Here is a 17219-nt window from a genome sequence, read left to right as displayed (position 1 = left end):
ATTTTAGGATTAATATTTATTTTACAGGCAACTTTGTAATTATTTTAACCAGGTACAATAGCTATTAAATAGTTAATAACTATTTAATAGCTACCTAGTTAAAATAATTACAAAATTACCTGTAAAATAAATCCTAACCTAAGTTACAATTAAACCTAACCCTACACTAGCAATAAATAAATTAAATTAAATATCTACAAATAAATACAAATAAAATGAAATAAACTAACTAAAGTACAAAAAATAAAAAAGAACTAAGTTACAAAAAATAAAAAAATATTAACAAACATAAGAAAATATTACAACAATTTTAAACTAATTACACCTACTCTAAGCCCCCTAATAAAATAACAAAGACCCCCAAAATAAAAAAATGCCCTAACCTATTCTAAAATTAAAATAGAAAAGCTCTTTTACCTTACCAGCCCTGAAAAGGGCCCTTTGCGGGGCATGCCCCAAAGAATTCAGCTCTTTTGCCTGTAAAAAAAAACATACAATACCCCCCCCCAACATTACAACCCACCACCCACATACCCCTAATCTAACCCAAACCCTCCCTTAAATAAACCTAACACTAAGCCCCTGAAGATCTCCCTACCTTGTCTTCACCACACCAGGTCCCGATCTGTCCAGAAGAGCCTCTGAAATCTTCATCCAAGCCCAAGCGGGGGCTGAAGAGTGACGTCCATCCTCCGGCTGAAGTCTTGATCCAAGCGGGCAGAAGAGGACATCCGGACCGGCAAACATCTGCATCCAAGCCGCATCTTCTATGTTCTTCCATCCGATGACGACCGGCTGATCTTCAAGACCTCCTGATGGAATCAGCCAATCAGATTAAAGTTCAATCCGATTGGCTGATCCAATCAGCCAATCAGATTGAGATTGCATCCTATTGGCTGTTCCGATCAGCCAATAGAATGCAAGCTCAATCTGATTGGCTGATCGGATCAGCCAATCGAATTGAACTTGAATCTGATTGGCTGATTCCATCAGCCAATCAGAATTTTCCTACCTTAATTCTGATTGGCTGATAGAATCCTATCAGCCAATCGGAATTCGAGGGACGCCATCTTGGATGACGTCCCTTAAAGGAACCTTCATTCGTCGTCTAGTCGTCGGAAGAAGAGGATGGATCCGCGGTGGAGGTCTTGAAGATCAGCCGGTCGTCATCGGATGGAAGAACATAGAAGATGCGGCTAGGATGCAAATGTTTGCCGGTCCAGATGTCCTCTTCTGCCCGCTTGGATCAAGACTTCAGCCGGAGGATGGATGTCTTCAGCCCCCCGCTTGGGCTTGGATCAAGACATCGGAGCCAGGACGGATCGGTGAGATACCCGGTGTGGTGAAGATAAGGTAGGAAGATCTTCAGGGGCTTAGTGTTAGGTTTATTTAAGGGGGGTTTGGGTTAGATTAGGGGTATGTGGGTGGTGGGTTGTAATGTTGGGGGGGGTATTGTATGTTTTATTTCTCCAGGCAAAAGAGCTGAATTCTTTGGGGCATGCCCCACAAATGGCCCTTTTAAGGGCTGGTAAGGTAAAAGAGCTTTTCTATTTTAATTTTAGAATAGAGTAGGGCATTTTTTTTATTTTGTGGGGCTTTGTTATTTTATTAGGGGGCTTAGAGTAGGTGTAATTAGTTTAATTAGTGTAATATTTTTCTAATGTTTGTAAATATTTTTTTATTTTTTGTAACTTAGTTCTTTTTTATTTTTTGTACTTTAGTTAGTTTATTTAATTGTATTTATTTGTAGGTATTTTATTTAATTTATTTATTGATAGTGTAGTGTTAGGTTTAATTGCAGATAATTGTAGGTATTTTATTTAATTAATTTATTGATAGTGTAGTGTTAGGTTTAATTGTTAGGTTAGGTTAGGATTTATTTTACAGGTAATTTTGTAATTATTTTAACTAGGTAACTATTAAATAGTTATTAACTATTTAATAGCTATTGTACCTGGTTAAAATAATTACAAAGTTGCCTGTAAAATAAATATTAATCCTAAAATAGCTACAATATAATTATAATTTATATTGTAGCTATATTAGGGTTTATTTTATAGGTAAGTATTTAGCTTTAAATAGGATTAATTTATTTAATAAGAGTTAATTTATTTCGTTAGATTTAAATTTTATTTAATTTAGGGGGTGTTAGTGTTAGGGTTAGACTTAGCTTTAGGGGTTAATACATTTATTAGAGTAGCGGCGAGCTCCGGTCGGCAGATTAGGGGTTAATAAGTGTAGGTAGGTGGAGGCAACGTTGGGGGCGGCAGATTAGGGGTTAATAAATATAATATAGGGGTCGGCGGTGTTAGGGGCAGCAGATTAGGTGTACATAGGTATAATGTAGGTTGCGGCGGTGTACGGAGCGGCAGATTAGGGGTTAATAATAATATGCAGGGGTCAGCTATAGCGGGGATGGCAGATTAGGGGTGTTTAGACTCGGGGTACATGTTAGGGTGTTAGGTGCAGACTTAGGAAGTGTTTCCCCATAGGATACAATGGGGCTGCATTAGGAGCTTAACGCTGCTTTTTTGTTTTTTTTCAGCTCAAACAGCCCCATTGTTTTCTATGGGGGAATCATGCATGAGCACGTTGTTGAAGCTGGCCGCGTCCGTAAGCACTGCTGGTATTGAGAGTGGAAGTTGCGGTAAATATGCTTTACGCTCCCTTTTTTGGAGCCTAACGCAGCCCTTCTGTGAACTCTAAATACCAGCGGTATTTAAAAAGTGTAGGGAAAAAAAAGCCAGTGTAGCTAGCGCACCCCTTTGGCCGCAGAACTCTAAATCTAGCCGTTAGGTAATTGAGCTTGTCAATAGCTTTCAGAAAAAAAAACTTTTTTTGCCACAGAGTAAAGATACTGCCTGACTGGAAGCAAAATTGCAACTGGGCATTTGTCAGGCACATATTGTTACTTTATTTTTTATTTTTACTACATTTTAGCCCATGTAATCACTGCAATAAACTATTGCAGTAGTCTTATGACAAGGAACCACTATTGCTGGTTCCTTGTATTTATTTATTTATTTTTAGTTCTGTCGTCTTAAGTTACCATTCCCGTTCATAGGTTTAAACAGTTAGTGGATAGGTAGGACTCCTTTTCAAGAGTAAAAATGTTATACAAAAATCACACACAGAAACGTAAGAAATAAATATTCATTATAAATATTTAAGGTATACAGAAAAATAGACATAAACACAGTTACCATTCATTGTTTACAATTATGCATGAACAAAGTTAGAGAGAAAAATGTAGCAGTCTTAGCCTATCTATCACTCATATGGCTAAACATAAACAAGGATCTATGATATACCAGACAAGTAACAGACAATTAGGTAACTGTGAAAATCTTAAGGTAAAGATAAAAATAAAAAAAGTAACGCCACCTCATATTTTCTTCATAGCGATATTCTATACAATGTCATATATTAACATAACAGATTCCCTTCAATAATTTCCTTTCTTTTCCTTCAGAAAGAAAAAGAAAAACGACCATATATCCACAATTTCATTAGTAGTACAGAGTTAACATATAATCATACAGAGCAACCACAAACCTTGTGGATAAATACTTACTATCCACTATTACTGGTTCCTTGTATTGCTATGTAGAAAAATTGCAACTGGGCAGTTGTCAGGCAGGAATCATTACTTTATTTTTTATTTTTGTTACATTGTAGCCCATGTAATCACTGCAATAAACTATTACAGTAATCACATGACAAGGAACCACTATTACTGGTTACTTGTATTGCTATGTACACCCCCTGCCCAGAAACATATCATTTTATAGTTTGTTTGTTTTCTGTAGGGATTACCCTCCCCCTACCCACCATCCCCCTGTATATACATAGGATTACCCTCCCCCCCTGTGTTTTTAATGATTGTGTGGGTCTCTGTCCCTTCAAACCAATTGTTTCATAAGGTAGGGTCTCCATCTCTCTCCCCCTGTATTTTTTTCCAAGTCCAGACTCGATCCCTCCTTATCCCTTCCTCTCCCTTCTACATAATGTTCCATAGTGTAGTGTCCTACCCATCCTTCCCAAACATTTTTTCTATAGGTAGAGTCCTGTCTCTACCTCCCATCCACCTCCCGTCTTCTCACCCATACCTCTCACTGGCACCAGGAGATAAACAATCAGGAATTTGCCTTCATATGGAACTAGAGCACCGATTGTGCTCCATTTTCATTTGCAGATAGATGCCTGTAGCTCAGAGACATCAGGTATCAGCTGTCACTTGACAGCCGAGACTGCTGGAGCTTCTTGCAGCTACAACATAGATCTATATTTTGCGGTATGATGGGCTTCGTACTCCATGACGTAGATCTTTGTCAGTTTGGGTGAAGGGGTTAATATTGTTTTTATTTTTTTCTACCTTCCATGTTTACTGAAATTATAGAGTAGCTGCAAATGACTGCTATTAAATTATGATTTTGAGCTTAAATGTAAGTGCAGTATCTCACAAAAGTGAGTACATCCCTCACATTTTTATAAATATTTTATTATAACTTTTCATGTGACAACACTGAAGAAATGACATTTTACTACAATGTAAAGTAGTGAGTGTACAGCCTGTATAACAGTATAATTTTGCTGTCCCCTCAATATAAAATACACAGCCATTAATGTTTAAACTGTTGGAAACAAAAGTGAGTACACCCTTAAGTGGAAATATCCAAATTGGGCCCAAACCCAAAGTGTCAATATTTTGTGTGGCCACCATTATTTTCCAGCACTGCCTTAACCCTCTTGGGCATGGAGTTAAACAGAGCTTCACAGGTTGCCACTGAGTTCTCTTCCACTCCTCCATGATGACATCACAGAGTAGGTGGATGTTAGAGACCTTGTGCTCCCCGACCTTCCGTTTGAGGATGTCCCACAGGTCTAGAGACATGCTTGGCCAGTCCATCATCTTTACCCTCAACTTCTTTAGCAAGGCAGTGGTCGTCTTGGAGGTGAGTTTGGGGTCGTTATCATGTTGGAATACTGCCCTGTGGCCAAGTCTCTGAAGGGAGGGGATCATGCTCTGCTTCAGTATGTCACAGAACATGTTGGCATTCATGGTTCCCTCAATGAACTGTAGCTTCCCAGTGCCGGCAGCACTCATGCAGGCCCAGACCATGACACTCCCACCACCATGATTGACTGTAGGCAAGACACACTTGTCCTTTCATTCCTCACCTGGTTGCCACCACACACGCTTGACACCATCTGAGCCAAATAAGTTTATCTTGGTCTCATCGGACCACATGACATGGTTCCAGTAATCCATGTCCTTAGTCTGCTTGTCTTCAGCAAACTGTTTGCAAACTTTCTTGTGCATCATCTTTAAAAGAGGCTTCCTTCTGAAACGACAGCCATGCAGACCAATTTGATGCATTGTGCGGCATATGGTCTGAGCACTGTCAGGCTGACCCCCCACCCCTTCAACCTCTGCAGCAATGCTGGCAGCACTCATACGTCTATTTCCCAAAGACAACCTCTGGATATGAAGCTGAGCATGTGCACTCAACTTCTTTGCTTGACCATGGCAAGGCCTGATCTGAGTGGAACCTGTCCTGTGAAACCACTGTATGGTCTTGCCCACCATACTGCAGCTCAGTTTCAGGGTCTTGGCAATCTTCTGATAGCCTAAGCCATCTTTATGTAGAGCAACAATTCTTTTTTTGCAGATCCTAAAAGATGCATTTAGATGTGTTAGCTGTGGTGCGGATGGAAACAGATTGCAATAGTTAACTATGAATACATGAATGAATGAATTAATTCATCTCCTGTAAAAACAGGATTTTCATAATACCAGTACTGTTTGTGACAATTGTACCACTGAGAGTGAGAATTGCAATCAAATATAAAAAATATAGATGCAGGTGTCCTGACGTGAATTTTCCTGTAGATCCATATAGCCTTTGGTAACTTCAGGGAATACGGTGTTACTGCTAAACACTGACCAAAGATTTCTTCAAACCTTAAGAAGTCTGAGGGAACCCAGATGAAAACAATATTTGGGCTATAAGAAGAAAGGAAAACAAAAAAAAGGATAACTACATCACCAGAACGGATCATCACCCCTGACCTCTGAATCAAAGAGAAGGTCAGGTGACTTATCAGAAGCACCAGGAACAAACAGTCTGTGAATCCCTCACAGTGAAGAATATCAGCGGTTGCAACCAGGACAGATTAAGGTACCTCTACACTAATTTGCACTACGTTTTTTAAAACACGCAAAAACTGAACTTTAAAGACATCAAGGTATTCATCTATTAAATTAACCATTTCCATTAACCACGATTGCTTTGGCACCTAAATCAGAATATTGGCTGTTTTTTGCCTTTTTAACTATCCAGCACACCTGAGCCAATTATATGTCCAAGGAAAGTAACTGTGTAACTTTATAACTGTATTTGTTACTGAAGAACTGTAAAGCTGTTAGGACTGATACATTTGTGCCTTTTAAATATTCAATTCACCATTTATCTTAGAAATTTGTTGCTTGCCATATGTTATCTATAGAATTAATTCCTTTATACCTGGAATTCTAGGATTATATGGTTCTAGTCTGTTTTTATAAGTGTTGTATAAGGGAGACGTCCCTTTATTAATTAGGAAAAGCATTTGCTGTTGTTTTTATGTGTTATAAGAATTTTTAAATAAACTAGATTGTATAAAACATAAATTAGATTGGTATCATCATTTCCTAGCTTTTTTTAGCACTGCTAAATAAACCCCATTTTTTCTTCTGATCCATATAGCTGCACATGATATCATGTAGCTGTTAGCGCTTTCCTTTTAGTGCTGTCAGATTTTGGGCACTATTGCTTCATTTGGTTAGCGTAGTTACATTACTATTCTCTTTAGAGTGCTAGGACCTTGCTGTTCTTCGTATGGTTATTTGAATGATTGTGCTTTTACTGTTATATTGCTTTCGGTCTATATATTTTGGCTTTGTGCTCTCAGTCTTTGCACGTGTATTGTTTGTCCAGTACTTCAATTTTAGGTATGCTAATTCTGCTGCTTGAATCTCTGTTTCTGACCCAGCTTTTCCTTGGACCTGTATTTTGCATTGCCCTCTGGCTTATCCTATTACTGATTACCTGGAACTGGCATTGGCTTGTATATGGACTAGAGACTGTCACTCCCTTGCCTGAAATTATTTTACTTCTGACTACCTGGATCAGACCTGTGTCTTGTTCCTGACTGAAAAGTCAGTTTACCCCTGGCTTTACACCTGGGATATGTTTTCCTCTAGGATCGACCTTTGGCTTGTTTAAGTAACTTTGTACCTGTATCCACCCTGTGTTCCAGCTTCTCAGGTACTCTTTACTTTTGCTTTCTATACAAACTGTTACTCACCTGTCTATCCAGGACTGCCTCAGCAGTTCTAGGTCTGGTTACCACATTCCTGCCTTGGCTCCTGGGTGTTTCCTGGCTAAAACAGTCAGAAAAAGCTATAATAGCCAGCTCCTGCCACAGAAGTGCCTGGGTGGTAACTGTACAGAGTGTTCTTTAAATGAGATATGGGTAAAGAGGGCAGTCCCGCAAGAACAGCAAATACTGATTTGAGTCTCAATAGCAGCAAAACAGGATACCCCAGGTTAACTAGGTTGGTTACTCACCACCCTTTGTAGCTGGACATTCGTGCTGCAAAGTGGTAATCTTCTCCACCATATGCCGGGTCGTGCTCCAGTCAGCAACAGCTGAACCACTCAGGAGCTACAAGGTGCTTGACTGTAGGGAAAGTGGTAAACTGCAATCACAAGAAAGTTTAACCGGCATTTCGATTAAAACGTTGAATCTTTATTGAAGTCTCAATAAAAAACAAGAAATCACATCTTACATGTTTTGTCTACATTGCCTTACTCATAAGCGTGATCTTAGTTAAAACATTGCTAAAAATTTATATTGTATACTCAAGTCTCATTGGGTATAAAAAAATCTTGTGACTAATTGTATAATGAACTTGCCTAAAGATGAACTAATACTATTGCAGCAAGAAAAGGAACAAAAACAGGAATGTTAAAATTGGAATTTAGCCAAAATTTAAACGGAAAATAATATTTTATATAAATAGATCATACAATAAATAGCAGAAACTGGTTCTAAAAAAGAACAAAACAACAATATAACAATGTACTCTGACAGAACCAATAGGCATATCACATGCATGTACTTATGCAAATTTCAAAGTGAATATGAGTTGGTGGATAAGTATGTTAGCACAAGCACATTAGTAGAGGCAGACATAAACAATTTATGCAAAGCTATATTAATATATACCTAATTCAACATAACAATAACGTATTCCTGCAGAGATAATTGGAAAATTGTCTGAAAAAATAATAATAAAATAAATTAATTTAGAAATACAATTATGTTAGAATTTATAAGCTTAGGCACCAAGATGATCATTAGTGAATAGTGATGTCGTGAATTGTTCGCGGGCAAATAGTTCCCGGTGAACATAGCTTGTTTGCGTTCGTAGCGGCGGGCGAACATATGCGATGTTCGATCCGCCCCCTATTCATCATCATTGAGTAAACTTTGACCCTGTATCTCACAGTATGCAGACACATTACAGCCAATCAGCAGCAGACACTCCCTCCCAGACCCTCCCAGCTCCTGGGCAGCAGCCATTTTAGATTCATTCTGATCCTGCATTGTTAGTGAGAGGAGGGAAGGTGTAGATGCTGCTGATTTTTTAGGGAAATTGATAGCTAGGCTAGTGTATTCAGTGTCCACTACAGTCCTGAAGGACTCATCTGATCTCTGCTGTAAGGACAGCACCCCAAAAAGCCCTTTTTAGGGCTAGAACATAAGGGACACTAACGTCTGTGCAGAGCTAGCACCTGAGCTGAATCCTGATGATCTCCAGCGACTTGCGATATCTCTTACACAGAAACCTGGTGAGAGGAACCTGCACTTTCCCTTGGAGGTAGCTGGGCAATCACCCGGAATAGGTCTTGCACCATATCAGAGACCCTCTCCTAAGAGACCGCGAAGCAGTCAGCACCGCATAGCAAACCATCTTTCAAACAGGAGTGCAAAGTGAGGAGTCCAAGACTTTTAACACTCTGCAACCCACTTGAATACCGAATGTTTGACTTTCTCTGGGCAGTAGTGAGTACGATCGCACTGGGGTCGTTAATATAAGAGACCTGGTCCCCTGAAATCGCCATGTATCTCACATAAACAAGAGATTAGCGTATTTCAGACCTTCACAGTTTTTCAGCATCGGACTTAACTTTCCCTACTGACTATCATGAAGCTTACTTAGGCTGATGTTTGTTTCTAATGTTATTTCCTTAAAAAGCTGTACATTACACTACTTCATTGTGCATATCTAGGCAGTGAATATCTGTGGTATCTCTGTCCTACTTATTGGCATCCCAAACATTATCACTAGATATTCCTGCTCTTATTTTCTATTTATAACTATAATAGTAGTGATGTCGCGAACTTAAAACCACGCAAACCGCCATTGAATTCAATAGGCAGGCGAATTTTAAAACCTACAAGGACTCTTTCTGGCCACAATAGTGATGTAAAAGTTGTTTCAAGGTTACTAACACCTGGACTGTGGCATGCTGGAGGGGGATCCCTGGCAAAACTCCCATGTAAAATTACATAGTTTATGCAGAGTCTGCTTTTAACCCATAAAGGGCCTAAATCACCTAACATTCCCAAATTGTTTGCAATAATGTGCTTTAAAACATCACTAATGATGTTGTATCTATCAGGTAGTGTAAGGGTTACGGCCGCATCACAGTGACAGAGCAAACTCCATGTGTAATGCACCGCAATCAACCGCAAACAGTCCACTTGCAGAACCACGAGATAGATAGATTTGATAGATAGATAGATACATAGATTACATAGCTCAATCGATGCAATATACATACAATCGATACACTGTACATAGCTCAATAGATGCAATATACATTTGATAGATACGAATTACATCGATCAAATGATGCAATATACATTTCATAGATACGAATGTTATCGAATCAAAGATGCAATATACATTTTATAGATACGAATGACATCAACCAAAATATGTAATATACATTTTATAGATACGAATTACATCGATCCAAAGATGCAATCTATATTTGATCGATACGTTTGATAGTTTGATCGATTTGATATATAAATAAATGGATTTGAAATATATATAATTTCCCTGACAGAGTATAACAATAAGACATGTGGTCTCTGGTCTGTGACCCGTGGTGTGTAAAGTAGTACAATTCTTAACATTTTACTACAACCTGTTACTCCCCCTATCGGTTGAGGTCTATATGGCCTTCATTTTTGGAACCGGGAGATGGAAGAAGATGATTGTTCTGTCCTCCTACTTCAAATTTGTCAGAAACGCAAGTGGCTGTCTCAAAACAGTCCGGACAGAAGATAGATCGATCGATAGGATAGATAGATATACATAGATTGATAGTTAGATAGAATCGATAGAAGAAAAATAGATAGATTTTTTAAATATATAATTACCCTGATAAAGTCTAATAATTAAACATGCGGTCTTGGACCCAACTAGGTTGTGTTAAGTAGTACTATTCTTCGCACTTTCAGCCCTGTAACTCCCCCTATTGGTGGAGGTCTATATGGCGGTTATGATTACCCTGACAAAGTATAACAACAAGACACGCGTTCTGGGACCCATGGTAATTTTTTTGTGTTAAGTAAAACTTTTCTTATCACTTGAATCCCTTTTACCCACCCTTTTGTTGGAGTTCTATATGGCCTGCATGATTAGCCTGACAAAGTATAATAAGAAAACATCTGGTCTGGGACCCATGGTAACTAGGTTGTGTTTAAGTAGTACTATTCTTAGAACTGTAATCCCTGTTACTCCCCCTATCAAGGGCGGTCTATATGGCCTGCATGATTACCCTGACAAAGTATACAGGCTGGCAGGCAGGAGAAAAGTGCAATTCAATGGCACGAGCAAACTGAGGATTAAGAACAACAATCAAAATTGTTTTAATTTTAATTAATAACAATACTGTGACAACAATTATGATTGGTGTAAATAGTTGGCAAGACGGCCTGGCACACAGGCTGGCAGGCAGGAGGTAAATGCAATTCAAGGACACTAGGAGACTGAATACTGACAGTCAAAAAAGTGATGATTGACAATTTTTGCAATACTGTTAAAAGAAATATGATTGCTGGGAATAATTGGCTAGGTGGGCCTGGCACACAGGCTGCAAGGCAGGAGGAAAGTGATATTCAATGGCACGAGCAAACTGAGGATTCAGAACAACTATTACCAAAAATTTTAATTTTTAATTATTAAGAATACTGTGACAACAAATATGATTGGTGTAAATATTTTGAAAGTCGGCCTGGCACACAGGCTGGCAGGCAGGAGAAAAGTGCAATTCAATGGCACAAGCAAACTGAGGATTAAGAACAAGAATCAAAATTTTTTTAATTTTAATTAGTAACAATACTGTGACAACAATTATGATTGGTGTAAATAGTTGGCAAGACGGCCTGGCACAAAAGGCTGGCAGGCAGGAGGTAAATGCAATTCAAGGACACTAGGAGACTGAATACTGAAAGTCAAAACAGTGATGATAGATAATTTTTGCAATACTGTTAAAAGAAATATGATTGCTGGGAATAATTGGCTAGGTGGGCCTGGCACACAGGCTGCAAGGCAGGAGGAAAGTGCAATTCAATGGCACAAGCAAACTGAGGATTCAGAACAACAATTACCAAAAATTTTAATTTTTAATTATTAAGAATACTGTGACAACAAATATGATTGGTGTAAATATTTTGAAAGTAGGCCTGGCACACAGGCTGGCAGGCAGGAGAAAAGTGCAATTCAATGGCACGAGCAAACTGAGGATTAAGAACAAGAATCAAAAAACTTTTAATTTTAATTAGTAAAAATACTGTGACAACAATTATGATTGGTGTAAATAGTTGGCAAGACAGCCTGGCACAAAAGGCTGGCAGGCAGGAGGTAAATGTAATTCAAGAACACTAGGAGACTGAATACTGACAGTCAAAACAGTGATAATTGACAATTTTTGCAATACTGTTAAAAGAAATATGATTGCTGGGAATAATTGGCTAGGTGGGCCTGGCACACAGGCTGCAAGGCAGGAGGAAAGTGCAATTCAATGGCACGAGCAAACTGAGGATTCAGAACAACTATTACCAAAATTTTTAATTTTTAATTATTAAGAATACTGTGACAACATATATGATTGGTGTAAATATTTTGAAAGTAGGCCTGGCAAACAGGCTGGCAGGCAGGAGAAAAGTGCAATTCAATGGCACGAGCAAACTGAGGATTAAGAACAAGAATCAAAAAACTTTTAATTTTAATTAGTAACAATACTGTGACAACAATTATGATTGGTGTAAATAGTTGTCAAGACAGCCTGGCACAAAAGGCTGGCAGGCAGGAGGTAAATGCAATTCAAGAACACTAGGAGACTGAATACTGACAGTCAAAACAGTGATAATTGACAATTTTTGCAATACTGTTAAAAGAAATATGATTGCTGGGAATAATTGGCTAGGTGGGCCTGGCACACAGGCTGCAAGGCAGGAGGAAAGTGCAATTCAATGGCACGAGCAAACTGAGGATTCAGAACAACTATTACCAAAATTTTTAATTTTTAATTATTAAGAATACTTTGACAACATATATGATTGGTGTAAATATTTTGAAAGTCGGCCTGGCACACAGGCTGGCAGGCAGGAGAAAAGTGCAATTCAATGGCACGAGCAAACTGAGGATTAAGAACAAGAATCACATTTTTTTTTTATTTTAATTAGTAACAATACTGTGACAACAATTATGATTGGTGTAAATAGTTGGCAAGACGGCCTGGCACACAGGCTGGCAGGTAGGAGGTAAATGCAATTCAAGGACACTAGGAGACTGAATACTGACAGTCAAAACAGTGATGATTGACAATTTTTGCAATACTGTTAAAAGAAATATGATTGCTGGGAATAATTGGCTAGGTGGGCCTGGCACACAGGCTGCAAGGCAGGAGGAAAGTGCAATTCAATGGCACAAGCAAACTGAGGATTCAGAACAATTACTAAAAATTAAATTTTTCAATTATTAAGAATACTGTGACAACAAATATGATTGGTGTAAATATTTTGAAAGTCGGCCTGGCACACAGGCTGGCAGGCAGGAGGAAAATGCAATTCAATGGCACTAGGAGACTGAATATTTGCAGTCCAAAAAATTATGATTTTTATTTTTTTATATACTGTTACAAGAATTATGATTGGTTCCAATAATTGGCTAATTGGGCCTGGAAAACACGCTGGCAGGCAGGAGGAAAGTGCAATTCAATGGCACGAGCAAACTGATGAATCACAAGCGATGAATTTGGAATTTTAAAGATTAACAATACTTTTACAACAACTAGGATTGGTGGCACTAATTGGCTAGTTTGTGCCTGGCACACAGGCTGCCAGGCAGGAGGAAACTGCAATTCAATGGCACTAGTAGACTGAATATTTTCAGTACAAAAAATTATGATTTTTAATTTTTTTGATACTGTTACAAGAATTATGATTGGTGCCACTAATTGGCTAGTTGGGCCTGGCACACAGGCTGGCAGATATGAGTTGTGGATGGTAGGTAGGGCAGCAATTTAACACAGTATGCTGTATAAGTGACAAAAACACAGGCCTGATAGAAAATTAAGTTAGATTACACTAGCAAAATATTTTAAAATTTTAGATTTTAATATTAAAATTATGTTAAGAAGTGCAATGCACGTATGAGTGGTCACACTGGCTGGCTGCTACGTAGGGCAGCAATTAACAACAGTATGCTGTGTAAGTCAGATAGACAGTTAGACACAGGCCTGATAGAAAATAAAATTAGATTACACTAGCATAATGATTTAAAGACTTTTTTGGGGGAATTTAAAGAAAAAGGTTAAGCACATACATATGAGTCGTGGCTGATAGCCTTGGAAGGGCAGCTATTAAAAACAGTAGGCTCTGTAAGTCATATACACACACGCCTGATAGAAAATACTATTAGATTACACTAGAAAAATTATTTAAATTATTTTTTTTGGGGGGGAAATAAAAAAAAGGTTAAACACATTTGAGTCGTGGCTCATAGACTAGGGAGGGCAGCAAGTAAACACAATAGGCTCTGTATGTCAGCAAAACACACAGGCCTGATAGAAAATGATATTAGATTACACTATCAAAAAAATTTAAACTTTTTTTTTTTATATTTAAATTAAGGTGAAGAAGATATGAGTGGTGGCTGCCTGGCACAGACCAATTAACCAAAAGACTGAAAAAAATGAGGCATATTAATGCTGAGTGAGCCTGACAGACACAGGCCTGATAGAAAATGTAATTAGATTACACTAGCAAAATTATTTTTTAATTTTTTTTTAAATTTAAAATAATGTTATAAACGGATATTAACACTGGTGGCTGGCACAGAGCAATGAACCAGAGTATATGCTGTGTAACACAGGCCTGATAGAAATTGAAAAAAATTTACACTAGCAAATTAATTAAAATGTTGTTAGGGAGATATCAGTGGTGGCAGTAATCACAGCATATGCTGTGAGCCTTAAACACACAGGCTGAAAGCCAGGCAAATGCTAATAAAAATACGGAAAAAAAAAAAAAAACGGCACGAAATATAGCCCTAAAAAGGGCTTTTTGGGGTGCTGTCCTTGCAGCAGAGGTGAGTGGAGTCCTTCTGGACTGTAGTGGACACTAAATACACTAGCCTAGCTATGTATTTCCCTATAATGTCAGGAGCACAAACACAACACATCCTCTCACTAAGAAAGCAAGGTCGTTATGAGTCTAAAATGGTGGCTTCCGAGTAGCTGTGAGGGTCTGTGAGGGAGTGTCTGATGTTGATTGGCTCTAATGTGTCAGACGGCTGTGACATACAGGGTCAAAGTTTCCTCAATGATGACACATAGTGGATCGAACATCGCCATTTGTTCGCCCGCAGCCGCGAACGCAAACAAGCTATGTTCGCTGTGAACCGTTCGCGGGCGAACAGTTCGGGACATCACTATATAATAGCTTATATGACAACAATAGTCAAAGAGGCACTACTGTTCCCTAGCTGTGTAATTATATGTTGGTGCTATAGTTTTGACGTGAGGTGGTCCTGCTGTCTACGGCTGGGATGGCAGACTATCTCTGCTCTATTATAATGCCTCACAGTCAATTACTTGGACATAGCTAATAATAAGCTAACACTGCATTTTTGCCCTATTTCAATTTGCTACCATAATACCTGTTAAGCACTAAATAGACATGTGGATATTTGTTTTATCACTCTTGACCTTAATGAGTTAAACAAACACAAAGCACATTATATTTTTTTTTTTTTTTTTTAAATTATTCTTTTTATTGAGGTTAGTTTCACATTACAGTACAACTGTGATACATCAAAATATGCATGAACACAACACATTATGCACATAAAAAGGAAAACACATAAGGTCTATTCTGTTTCATCACAGGATAATCCAATCAAATAAGAAATGAACATAACCTCTTTTTTTTTTCTTTTGTCTCAATATAGAACAAAATAAAGTGTAGAAATACAGGCATATGAAAATAGACTAAAGAGCAGTCTAAATTGTTGAAAATAATGCAAATATTAATATCCATCTTAAAACTGAACAATCTGTCAAGTAAGACCAACCAGAAAGTAGTTAGAAAGAAAAAGAAAGGAGAGAGGGAAAGAAGAAAAAAAAAAAAAAAAAAAAAAAAAAAAGGGGGAAAGAAGAGGGGGTGGTGGGGAGGTGAGTGGGTAAGGGAGGGGGGAAGGGGAAGGAGTTAGTCGGCGTATGGGGCCTACAGCTACTGTTCTCGTTAGCCATCCTGTGGTAGAATTAGTTCAGGAGCTTCCACTTTGCCCAGATTTCTGAATGCAAAAAAGCTTTGTTACGTTGGGTAAAGATAGGACCCTCCATTGTCTCCAAGTAGGACATGGTTTTGATCACTTCTCCCCATGAAGGTGGAGCTTGCTGTCTCCAAAGTCTCGCTATAGCTAGTTTGGCTGAGATAAGTATATAAACGGAGAGTAAGGCCTCTGTGGGCGTGGCTGTGTTTAGGTTTAAATGTAATAAGGCTGTTTGCGGAGAGTTGTGTAAGTGGGGGATTAGATTTCTGCATTTGTGTGATATATCTTGCCAGAAGGTAGTCAACTTCGGACATTCCCACCAAATATGGGCCGGCGATCCCACCATCCCACACTGCCTCCAGCATAGTGGGGAGTTAGTCTGGGAAATTTTATATAACCTGAGCGGGGTGAGATGCCACTGTGTGCAAATTTTAAGATATAACTCTAGTAGAGTAACACAGTGAAGTGCTTGTTTGGTTAGGGTCACTGCTCGGGCCCACTCGTCCTGTTCCGTACGAAAGTGAAAAGCCTTTTCCCAGGCCAAGGTGTAAGCTGACCTATAGAATAGGGGAGAGTTCATCAGATCTTTGTAGGAGACCGATAGCGATCTGGGAATCCTAACGCTGTTGGTCCATCTTTTTTCCCACATGGTGGGTGGTCTGGGGGGTTGGCTTAAAGATCCCCAGGATTTTAATAGACTTCTGAGCCTCCAGAACTCAAATAGTAGAAGTTGGGGGGGATTGTAATTATTGGTAAATTGTGCGGACGTAATGAATTGGCCGTTGGAAAACAGGTCCGCTATACGGTGGATTCCATGTTCCTGCCAGAGATGGGGGTGGGAGTCTCTAAGGGCCGCTAGCAGGCCTGTTAGAGAGTGTATAGGAGAGGGGTGTGGGGCTATTTGAGGTAGTGAGCGTAGTCTATCCCATATTCGAAGGGCGTGTGAGATTATTGTATTATGGATTTTGAAGAGCGACCTGACATGCTTGGGTAGCCAAATAAGGTCTTGCAAGGTAAGAGGGCTAGGGAGCAGCACATTATATTTTGAACTTAATTTATTTAGGTACTTCTCCCAATATACTCATCTAGGCTATTCATCTTAAGCTCATTTAAAGGGACATGAAACCCAAATTTTTTCTTTCATGATTTAGAAAGAGCATACAATTATAAACAACTTTCTAATTTACTTCTATTATCTAATTTGCTTCATTCTTTTGATATTCTTTGCTGAAAAGCATATCTAGATATGCTTAGTAGCTGCTGATTGGTAGCTGCACATAGATGCCTCCTGTGATTGGTTCACTGTGTGCATTGC

Source organism: Bombina bombina, chromosome 6 (genome assembly GCF_027579735.1).
Source record: "Bombina bombina isolate aBomBom1 chromosome 6, aBomBom1.pri, whole genome shotgun sequence".
NCBI classification, from domain to species: domain Eukaryota; kingdom Metazoa; phylum Chordata; class Amphibia; order Anura; family Bombinatoridae; genus Bombina; species Bombina bombina.
The sequence above is the reverse complement of the archived record's forward strand: the minus strand, read 5'-3'. Positions refer to the sequence as shown.